We start from the raw sequence: 12,028 nt of genomic DNA, 5'->3' as shown, positions 1-12,028 counted from the left end.
GAAATGAGAATTATCTTCAGGTTGATGTCACTGTCACTTTTGTTACTTTCTATCCATAGCACTTTTTAATTCAAGAACTTCACAAACTAAGAAACAAAGGAAGGAATGGGGTAGCTTTAGGTTTCTGCTTTTTTATTAGTACTGTATTTTTGCACACATTTTAATGTGAGATAAGTTTCAAACTGAGTCCAAAATGCACTTGCTTCCAAATAGATATAACTTGTAATTGAAATGTGGTGGGGAAGATTTGTTTAAAATTCTAGCACTGCCTGCATCAGAAGTCTCAAGGTAGTCTTTTTATTCATGAAATCTCTACCAGTGTTTGTTTACATAGACTGTTCTTATTCTTGTTAATTCATGCTGCACTAGAACTGTTCTAAATATAATATGGGATCCACAATGTTTTGGTTTGTTTGTTTGTTTTTTTTTCCACAAGAATTAAATAGCAAACTTGTATAATTGATCACATCAGGACATTTTGTGTTTCTTACACAAGCAAAAATTCAATGTTGACTCCTCCTTTTACAAAAATATTGACTTGTGTGTCGGTGAACTGCATGCAGGAAAATGCTATTACCATAAAGAACAGTAAACCACATTACAGTTGAGCCAAAAGAATAAAGACTTCATTTTTTATTGTATTTAATTGTTCTGTCTTTGTTTCATCACTAAAAACTATTTGCTTTCAATATGTACTATGGAAATAAAATCTGAATATATAAAATGTTAGAAATAAGGAGCAGTGATTAAAACTCACCATAATAATAGAATTGTGAAAAGTAAAAAATTGAAGCCATATACTTTCAGAAATATTTTTAATATGATTTGTTCTTAACACTCTTCAGGTTATTAATCCTATTTAAAACTCTTCTACAGTAGGATAATGTTTATGTGTACATGCTGCTTAAACCCCCTTCTCATGTCAGGTATTCTGAGACAACTAGAGAAACAGATGTTAAAGAAACTATCTAGCTATTAAGGCTGCAAACCAGTATGTGTAATTTCAATGGTATTTTGCATTTGAAATGAAGAATTATCTATGTGTTATAAGAAAAAAAATACTTCATAATTTGTGAAATATTCATAATTTATTTATTATAATTTATTATTTTGCTTTAAGACATGAGGGTAGAAGTCAGCAGAAACTTTGCTGGAAGTTTTGGTAAAGCATCAAATTCATAGGGGCTTTTTAAATCTTAGGGTGCTGAATGGAATTAAAATGTGAAAAATACTGTAAATTTTAAACTTCTCTGGTGAATTTACAGACAGTACTTTTCCCTGTCAGGGGCTGGCATGCATGGAAGGGCTGATGCAAGAATGCAGAAGGTAGGTGTAGAACTGGCATTGCAGGAGTGGCAGCCATGGAACTGAGAAGAATTTTGAATTTGGAGGAAAATAAAAGTGTTCATTGTGCCAGTCTTGTCATGCAAATTACCTAATCTATTGCCACCTTACAGAGTCCTGCATGAGATGCTTGGAATTATGTTGGAGAATGCCTGGTGTAAAAGTATTTCTTTTCCCCTAGCACTGCTTCCTATACTTTGAGACATAAAGCAGTGTCCTGAAAAACTGAAGGAAAATAAATTGTCATTAGGCTTTCTTTTGACTGTGACATATGACTGTCTTCTCAATGCATTAAAACGAGATTTCATTTCCATTGTTGCACAGTCATCTCTGATCCTTTTAAAAAAGTGCTAGAATTGGTTCTGAATAAAACAGCATTTTTGACACTGAAGGCAGTAGAGCTGAATTTTTAGGTGGCAATCACATTTCAGTGCTATTTCCAAAAAGAAATTTTCTCTGTTGTAAAGTAATGCCTCAAAGGTAGGATATACTCTCAACAAATTAAAAGCTAAGGAAAATATGCACAAACTCTAATAATCATCGTTGATGTGCAGACTTATACCTCTGTAGAGTATCAGGAAAACCAGACATACCCATTCATGGATGTTATGTGGAAGTCCTGGCCTTGGGTGTGGGCTCCACACCAGGAGAAACACTTCCAAATGGAGCATCTTTTTTCTCTTGAGTTTTCAGATACTAGTGATCTGTTGAGATTATTTACTCCAAACAAGGTTATTGCTGTACCAGTGTAGCAAGCTCTAAGGCCACAGTGTTGCAATTAGATTTTTTACCTCTGCCTATGAGAAAAGAGTTGCCAGGGTAGGGTCTAAGATACAAAGACATGAGAGAATCTGAAATTCTGTAATTACGGCTGGATGGTGCATTTTGTGGAGGGAAAGGTACTGAAGAAAATGCAGATACATATATTTGTATGAATTAGACAATTTGGAAAGTATTTAATAGGCTTCTTGCAGGGATTTATACTTAACAGAAAACTAGTACCATTAAAAAAAAACCCCACAAAACAACTCAAACCGGGCAAGTGGTTATGTTTTTGCTTGCGTCTCCCTTCTCCCTTTTTTTTTTCCTGTGGCCTTATTAAGAACACCTGCTAACACACTGAAAACCAATTACACACAAGTTTATTCACTAGAGGAATCTCCTGCATTTTATCCACTTGGTTACAGCAAGATCCCGGCGTCCCCTCCTTCCCTCCGCCCCCGCAGCAATCGGGGCTGGATGGAGGCGTGGGAGAAACAAGCGGTCAAGGAGCCCCGTTAACCTTTCCCTGCTGCTGGTTCCCAAGCCGCAGCGAGCGCTCCCTGAGGCCGGGGCGGCACTGCGCGGGCGGCGGCCGCCCGGCTTTCCCCGCTGCCTGCCGGGAGGCAGCTGCCGCGGCCCCGCCAGCGCCGGCACAGCGCCGCTCCCCGGCCGCTCCGCGCCCGTGCGCCTCGGCCAGCGCCGCCCCATCCTCCGCTCGGCCGGTCGGGCGAGGCGCGGCATGGAGCGGCGGCTGTGGGCTGTCTCCCGGGCGGGCAGGTGGTGAGCGCCCGCTCCAAGCCCGGCGGCCGTCGGTTGGCTCAGGACGCGCCCGCGTCTGCAGCCGCCCGGGACAGGTAAGCGGAGAGCGAGGCACGGCGTGCGGCGGGGGCGCCGCGAGCCGGGCGCACCGGGGCTGCTGGCTGCCGGGGGCGCCGCGAGCCGGGCGCACCGGGGCTGTTGGCTGCCGGGGGCGCCGCGAGCCGGGCGCACCGGGGCTGCTGGCTGCCGGGGGCGCCGCGAGCGCCGGGCGCGAGGCGGGGGCCGCGCGGCGCGTCTGCAGGCGGCCCGGGAAGGCGGCGCGCGGCGGCCCCGGCCCAACGGCAGGTGAGGGCAGCGCGCGGCGGCCCCGGCCCAACGGCTGGCGAGGGCGGCCCGGGAAGGCGGCGAGCGGCGGCCCCGGCCGTTGGCAGGTGAGGGCGGCGCGGAGAGGCGGCGGCCTTCGGGAGCCGTGGGGTGTCACCCCGGCTCGGGAAGCGCCGCATGCAGGTCTGTCCGCGGGCGGTGGAGGGCCGGGAGACAAGTGTTCCTGGTAGCTGTGTTATTCCTAACTGCTAGCGTAGCACTGGTAACCTCGGCGGTGGCAGGATTAGTTGAAACAACAGTTTTTCACGTGAGCACCCGTAGGCGCGTTGGGTGTTTGTAAACGGCCGAGGAGACTGTGGAGCAAGGGTGCACCCGTTGCTAGCCCAGCAGCCGGGCGTTTCTTTGTGGGGAAGAGCACGAACTCCAGTCGTACCAGGGGTTTGTAAATGGTCCAGAGTGAGCAGCTGTGTGGAAATCGAAGGCGTTCCGGATCCTCGCCTGTAAAACTGACCTTCCTGGTGTTTGTGATGCCCGAGGCATACAGGGACGAGGTGAGGTGGCCTGTGATCCCCCTTTAGGGCTGCATGGGTTTTAGCTGTTCCCCAGGTGCTGCAGGTACTCCTCCGCTTCCGGCTGTGCCGAGCGGCTCGGAGCCCCTTGGTGAAGGGGCCCTGCTGTCCCGTGACAGTGCTGGCTGTAGGGGGCTGCGCGGGTCATAGCTGGTGTAGCCACAGCTGTCTGCTGGGATAGCGCCATAAATGGGGAATGTTTCATGGGGTTTCTATATACTTTGTGGTTCTGGATAAATCCTGTGCTGCTGCAAGATTGTGCTAGCCCTCTCTGAGAAGCTGTATTCGGAACCTGCCTAGCACAGCAAGCTCTGGCTCTGGATCACCAGTTATTTTTTTTGCCTTCTCGTTTAAGTAGGCAGGAAAGGCAAATTGTTGGGCGGGGGCTGGCACAGACTCGTAAAGCTAAACAGGTTGCTTCAGGATGCAGGACATGCTCAGTTTCCCACGTTCTTTCACTTGTACTGGTGAATTGTACCCACCTGATTTTGCAGTGTTCTGAATGAGGATGTATTTTACCGCAGGAAGACCCATTAACTCAAGTCCACCATAAATGATTGCACATTCACATTTGTCACCTTTGTTTCATCTGTGTGCAAATTGGAGAATGGATTTTTTACATAGTATGTGTGCGGAAAAAATAACGCTCTTAGAAGTTTGTAAATTTTAATATCTTTACTCTGAGAAATGGTAAAGTAAATAAAGACACAGGAGCACAGGTGCCAGAGTGGCAAACCCTAGGGTGACTTCAGGACAAATTTTGTGCTGTTTAGTCTTGTCAGAGGAAAGCAAGCTGTAATAATTGTTATTTCTAAAATAACACTTTTAAAAATTGACTAAAAGGAAAGATCTGCCCTTTCTGCATGCCTGTTCTTAACTGTGGCTTTTAATATATTATTTTTGTGTTTGTTGTGTGAAGCATAGTTCAGGCTAGCCCAGCAACATATCTCATTAGTTAAAGATGACTTAGTAAAAATCTCTTCGTTTAGGACAAAGAATGCAGTAAAGAGTAGGAAAACTAGAGAACTCAGAGATTGTTTCTATTTATCTTTGTTTGTGACTAAGCATCCTATATGAATATATTTTTAGATATCTTAGATGTAGCTTTTCAGATCTATCTAGCTTTTATGATAAAATAAGCAGAACTTCCTGCAGTGTGTGGTGTAAGTTTGGCTGAACCTAGAGAAATCTAATTGTAATTTGGGTTAGGTTGCCTCAGATTTCTGGAATATAAACCACTTGAATGTAGGCTGGCTGCTTCTGATACTTCACTCTGTGGGATCCTTACTGTGAATTTATAATTGTTTTATGTCTTGTGCCTTACTGTTTAGATTTTGGATTGTCAGGTCGTTCTAATGACAATTTAGAATTATTTTCTGACTTTGTGATTGCATAGCAACGGCTGGTGCAGGGAGAGTGGAAATTAGCAATACGCAACTGCAGGAGGTTGTAATTGGGTTGTTACAACATACATCCAGTATTGTAAATTGTTGCACTTCGTTAACAAATGGCCTTGTAGGGAGGCTACAGATCAGAATACAGCCTGGTTTGGTATTTGTCACACTGATAGTGCAGTAGAAGTAGCAGCTCATTTTAACCACAGATAGATGATGCAGCACTCATGTAATAAATAGATCAATCTATTTGTTCAAAGTGGAGAAGGGGGTGAATGAAGCTGAATTGTGGTTTGGTTTCTTTTCTAAACAGGTAAATATAAAGAGAGTAATCTCCTACAGGCAGTTGATAGTGACTGCTTTAGAGACACAGTGAGCTGGAGGTCCCTGGCAGCAAAGATGTCTGCCTAACAGCTGTATCAATCTGAGAAAAGCAGAGCATCCATATTACTGAAATAATTTGACTCATCGAATAAATGCAGTATTAAATGAAGGACTGATACATACAGGCAGAATTATCTAGAAGGTCAAACATTGTAATGCTTTTTTGCTATTTTTAGTATAATTTGTTGTGTATTACCTGTGTTCTTATCCCACAGCCCTTTTTCCTCACCAGTCATCTCTGAGGAAAAGACACTTTTGTTTTTGCGAACTGTAAAAACTTGTCAAATTAATAATGCCATACTATTACTAATATAAAATTTTACCTTGAAAAGTATTGCATGGTTAACTGTTTCACTTTGTTGTAAATTGGTTGACTTCTTGAGAGCAATTTAAATACATTTGCAAGTTTTGCTTTGGTGCCTGTTGCATTTCCTAGGTGAGTACACTCTCCATTGGGAGTGACTTCCACTACTCTGAGTATCCTCAGTTATGTGATGATTTGTCCAAGCATTTTGCGAGACCTGTGTGGTTCTGTGCCAGGGAATGCAGGCTAGTGCAAAAAAGGGAATGGGCATTGGTAACTTGTGGGCAGCTGCCCTAATATGTGCTCTGGAGAGGGGGATGAAATGAAGAGTTAATCAAAACTAATTGGTTTCAGTGGTCCTACATTCTGTATAATGTACTGTCTGATAAGCATGTGTTGTTGGAATAGATAAAAAAGTATGTGTTTAAGAACAGATAAAAAAGAATCTATTTCCTAATTAACGGTTCTGCAGAGCTACGTGGAACTATGAACCAGTCTGCAGATAAGACTTGTATTTAGTTTCCAAGGTTTGTTTTTGAAGTAGTTTGCCATAATCTGATACTTAAGTAGTTATAATGTTAAAATATGTATTTTGTTAAAAGAAAAAATTATTTTAAAATATGAATTGAGACTGCTTCAACATGCAAAAGCAATTATTGTAGATACAGTTCTGCAAAACTGCTTTCTTCAGGGTTCTTCCCAACTTCATTGTTATGTTACAAATCAGTACATCGACCAGAGGTCACATCATTTTACCAGCATTTCTGTGTAGTACTTTTAATGTGGTCTTCTTGAAACATTTTGTATCGTATACATATCTGACAGGAAAATAAATCTAGCACCTCTATAAGATTATAATGGGGTGCTGAAAAGGGTATGTTTGATAGCATGAGTTTCATGTTATTACATGGATCCTTTGATCAACGTGTTAGATTTTTTTATTCATGCTTCTGGGAACAGTTTGTATTCAAGTGGGAGTTGCATGACTAGGTTTGACACTGATTTTTTTACTTTGCTTTGAAGTGTCAATATCTTTCTCAAAGGAATGATAGTCTGTTGTAGTAATCAAATGTTGCTGTTTGTTACCTGGGGAGAACAAAGATGCAAAGGGCAAATTGCATGTATAACTAACCTTGAAATATTGTTTTAAACAATTCCATTATAAATCTTGCTTTATACAGTCTGTCTTATGCAGTATTCATTTTTGTGTGCTTCTTGTCAATTATTTTAGGTTTTGGGTTGTTGTGGGTTTTTTGTGGTGTTTTTTTTTTTGATGTGTGTGTGGTGTTTTTTTTTTTTTTTTGAAAGATCTTTTTATTGTGCTATGTATAGATGGACTGAACAATGTAAATCATTAGGGCATTCTTTGTACCAAGTATATCTGGAAAAGACATATATACAAGTTGGTATTCTTGCATTGCATGTAACTACATCTGAAACACTAATTTGTTTACCTTATTTTCTATTCAATATATATATATATGTGAGAGAAGGTTTTACTGAAAATATGCAAAATATTTGTGGAAGGAGTGTTTTGAAGTAAGATTTGAGGAAGTGTTTCATTTTCAGCTTGAAAATATGCAAGCTTTTTGACATGAAAACCTGGACTAATGGTAATTTCCCAGCAGACATGTTTCTGTGATAGCCTTGCTATGTCATGACTGGCTTTTTTTTGTGCAGTTCCCATGGCAACAAGAATTTTTGATCTGCAAAGCAGAATACTGTATATGGTTTGAGGGGATATACATTTTCTTTATTACAGAAGAAATCCTGGTCCATGAAAGCTGATCAGGCATCCTGCCGTCCCCCTGTCCCATCTCTCCCCTTAACAATCTTTGTTTTGCCCATAAGATTACATGTAAATATAAATTCCTATTTGACAAGAATACAGTTATTTGTTCTCATTTTTGACATAGGATAAGAAATGGTGGAAAACTTGTGAAGGCTTACTGTAGTGATAAGCATGGTAAATGTGTCATCTTTCAGGTGAAGCCTTGACAAATGGGGCCATTTTATATGCATATAAATTTTTGTATGTATATATTTGTGAACATTGTATATGTATATAAAAAGTAATGAGAGTTAAAGTTGCTCAGGATTTTCATTGGCTTCTGCTAATGTTTACTTTGGCTTGGACTTGTTTCCTGGATGCATTCATAAATTTTTTTTTTTTTTAAATGGACCTATACATTTTAATGAAAGAATCTTAAAATATGGTGCTTGATTCATGAAGTAAAAGTTGTTATCAGTGGCAATAATCTTGTGTGGTTTTGTGTGTGTCTGTATCTCTCACATTCTCAGATGAATACACAGGTGATATGGGATGTAGTTACAGGAGAAGCCTATAATTATGTAACCATGCTTAGGGCATGGGTCATTTTCTGTAAATTAGGTATGTTTGCTGAGGTGGTGATGTTTTTCTAGTTGAGCACTTGTTCCAAAAAAAGAAGCCAGTTGGAATTAGTCAAGTTCCCTCCATACCCCCATTAGTTTTTGAGTTTTTTGGGGGAACTGGTAAAAAAAGATAAAATGGGAGTGATGTAGTTACTGAAACAAACAGCATAGGTAAACTAGGCAGTTACTATTTACGTTGTAAAAACCTCTGAATAGTACAACTAAGATAGATAATCTTCATGACATGAAAGGCAATGTAGAGATGCATTTAAAGCAAATTTTGAAAGTGAAGTCTGCTGCCAGTGACCTGCTGGTCTTCATGTGGTTTGGGCTGGGACACCTCTGTCTTCCCCTGCCACTGTCACCACACATATATGTAGGATTATTATGGAATCATGAAGATGAAAAACCACCACATTGATCTCTGCTGCTGAAGCTACTTATCCAAAGACATGCAGTTCTGCTGGAGAAGTACTGTACATGATATTTCAGTGGTAATAACTTCATCCAAATACTGTTTGTAAAAGATTTTTTCACTAGTGCTGTCATCACCTGTTTGTGTGTCATAGCTATGACAATATAATGTGTATATGAGAGGGAAGTTGAGCTTTGTACCCAGACCTAGGCATGAACACCCTGTATGTATTGAAGTGTGCAACAGTCCTGGATTTTTCAAGTGAAGGTAGAGGTTTTGAAATGACTGGTGTGGTCTGTGGGGTTGGTTTGTTTGTTTTTTGTCTCACCCCTGCAGTGGCCTTCTCAGAGGTGGATTAAGCACAGTAAGGTGCACGTAGTTGAGACCTCTGTGTCACCCTTCTCATGAAGATCAGCTTTCAAGTCAGTACAGTGCTAATGTTGAAAAAGTGCTTATAGCCTGCAGTAGTGTATCGTTCAGAATGCTGTATGTGATCCTGGAGCATCCTTACGTTCAGGAATTCAAGAAAATAAGGGTATGAAAACTGGAATTTTGAACCTGAGTCTGCAAAGATTTATGGCAACTAATAGCATCTGGCAGTGTATTGCATACTACCTCCTTCCCTGCCTCCCAAGCAACCTCAACCCATTTATAAGAGCTTGAAGGTTTATTTTGATATTGTTTTTTCTGGGTTTGCTTGTAATACTAGGCAGTGCAGTTTTTCACTGACTAATTTGTCCAGTGCTCCCTGAGAATTCAAGAGAAAAGATAGTTACTATAGCTTGGGCTTTATGCTTGAGAACAAGAGTTGTGAGTTGCAATGTCAGATATTTTCCATTGTGTATGGAGAGGATGTGGGGCTGGTGATTCTGTATGAAGCTGGATCAATAGGTCAAACAGATAGCTTCTGTGTCTCTGAGATGCATTAGGAGGAGTGACAATGCGATGACATTATCACTGACCCTAGTCTGTTCTCGGCTATAAATCCTCTGGTTGCAGTCTTCGCTGTTCCTCAGCATGTGCCGTTCACATTTAAGGGCTTTTCAGATAATCTCCATCTGCTACATAATGGAAACAAAACAATCGTGATCTGTGTGGAGCCAGCTGACTCCCTAAGTGGGGATGGAGGCTTGCAAAATACATCTTGTCTTTAAAGAACTTGTTTGTCTGGCTGATCTCATTGACATGCTATGTGCTAGTCACTAGGCTGTCATGGATGAAAAATAAAATGAGGTACTGACTGGGACATACCCATTTTTTGAGCATGTCAGATACTGCATAGCGTGTATTTGTGTTCTGATGTTTGTAGACCAGAAATACTGCCCATCCTAATGTCTCTCTAATTGGAAGAAGGGAAAAGCAGCTCGTATGTGAAACATCTCATCAGCATTAAAATATTTGTAACATTTATCCTGCATGGGTAATGAGAAGGTAAGCAGCAGGATTTCTTAACTGCAGGTATTCACTAGGTGTCAGTGCATGATCAGACTGATGTTCTCCCTGAGAAGTTCTTTGATTCCTGTACCTCCATTATGAATAGGGATTTTAAAGAAAATTCCTACATTTGTCTCCAGAATATAGCGTGGATTAAATTTAAGAACAGCTAATGATGGGAAGTAATGAATTCGATATGGTTTTTAGGAGTAGTCTGATAAAAATGCTGATTTAAAAAAATCCAACACATTTTGTGCTTCATAAAGGTAATTTAAAGACTTGGAATAGCCCCTGTGTTGACCATTATCTAGATTTCTTGTCAATAACTGGCATATTACTGGTTAAACACTCTACCCAATATTGCTACCTGCCTGGCCAGATTTTAAGACAAATTCTGATCAAGCTTGTCTAAGAACATCTGTAAAAGATAAGAGTAGGAAGACTGTAGAGATTAAAATGGACCATTGTCTAACATATACCTCTCCTTTACACAGATTTACCAAATATAAACACAGCTAACAAGTTCTAAATATAGGAAAGCTTAACTGACTTCCATTGTATATGACTCTCTGACTTTGCGTCTCTGAGAATGAAAGCCCATCCTTCAGCTTCAGTTGTCCATTGACTTCGCCAGAACTAGAATCTATTCACAATGATGCAAAAGAGAGCAGATTCTGTCACTGTCTTAAAAATTGTTCCTAACCAAGGGTTAACAATTTATAAGAAATTAGTATTTTTGTTTTTAAATGCAACTTTGGGTTTCATCCAGGACTTCTCATCAGAAGTTGATCTGTCTGAAAAGAGAGATCTTTGCTCAGTGACAATATCTTTTATCTTCCATTGTTGGACATGTCTTAAAATGGTTTTTTGTTTTTTGTGTGGTGGTGGTGTTGTTGTTGTATTGGTGTTTTTTTCGTTTTGTTTTGTTTTTTATTTAATAATTCCCCATGCTTGCTTTCTACTGTCCTGCTTTTCATTGCCAGCCGTGACATTCTGTTGGTATGGTTCCTTTGAAGTTCGTGATTCTGCTAAGCATTTTCTTGCAGGCCTGCTGCTGCACTGAAGGTGATTAAAAAGGCATTTGCAACTCAGGAAATCAATTTGATGGTTCTCTGCAGCAGTAACTTTTAAATTAATACATACAGTGGTTTTAGCATAGAAAATAGAGCTTGTGTCCTTGCAAAATATTCAGAGAGAAATTCAGTCATCCCACATTTCACTGGGGTTACCACCTTGCTGAAATGGATATAGCACAGTAGGATGTCTGAATATCTGAGCTGCTTTAGAGTATAGGCAACTGCATGCACTGAGAATCCAAAGTACTGATCCCTCCCTTCTGTGGGCAGACTCTTAACATAATAGGATTTTCTCTTTTGCCAGTGATAGACATGTACTTGTTTATTGTAGTTGAGAACATGTCCTAAGAAAGTGAGAGACATGGTTACTGTTCTTTCCTCGGCCTGAATGTGTTCAAATCTATACCTGCATCTTCCAGAAAGGTACCATAATTAACAGGCTATAAAGTAATTTCAGGAACATAGTGCTAAGGAGTGGTCTCTCTTTTCTTTTGGGTGATACTGGATGAAAAGGGGCATAACACTAACCTAATTTTGGGCCATTCAATTGTGTGGAGGGGTATCTGGGCTTTCTTGTTCACAAGTTGTTTTGGAAATAGGGACTGGACTCCTGTTCCTTTCCAAGTGAGTGTTCTAGAAGGCTTTTGCAAATTTGTATGTGAAGATACAGGTGGATTGTTTGCAGAACACTTTTCTTTGATATGGTTTCACATCACTTGGGGAGTGAGTACATTTTAATTTATCAGCAAAACTATGCACCCATGTTTTGAACTCCACCTTAGTTATGATAGAGCAAAAAGGTAAATAATGACCTTTCTTGTTGCAATGAGCATGACAAAGCAAGCACCTGCTGAATTTCTGAAAAGGCA

General features: G+C 40.7%; 1 protein-coding gene across 1 annotated transcript in view; it reads left to right on the top strand.

The window, feature by feature from the left end:
• Window positions 1–2,827: 2,827 nt before the first annotated feature.
• The window catches only part of CSRNP3 (cysteine and serine rich nuclear protein 3), a 101,148-nt gene continuing 91,947 nt past the window's right edge, over window positions 2,828–12,028 (top strand). Inside the window, exon 1 of the mRNA XM_082055728.1 lies at window positions 2,828–2,960. The gene's annotated coding sequence lies outside the window, so the exon portion shown is untranslated. The remainder of the gene's footprint in view (window positions 2,961–12,028) is intronic.

This window comes from Streptopelia decaocto, assembly GCF_964273445.1.
Source record: "Streptopelia decaocto genome assembly, chromosome: 6".
In the NCBI taxonomy this organism is placed as follows: domain Eukaryota; kingdom Metazoa; phylum Chordata; class Aves; order Columbiformes; family Columbidae; genus Streptopelia; species Streptopelia decaocto.
The sequence above is the reverse complement of the archived record's forward strand: the minus strand, read 5'-3'. Positions and strand labels throughout refer to the sequence as shown.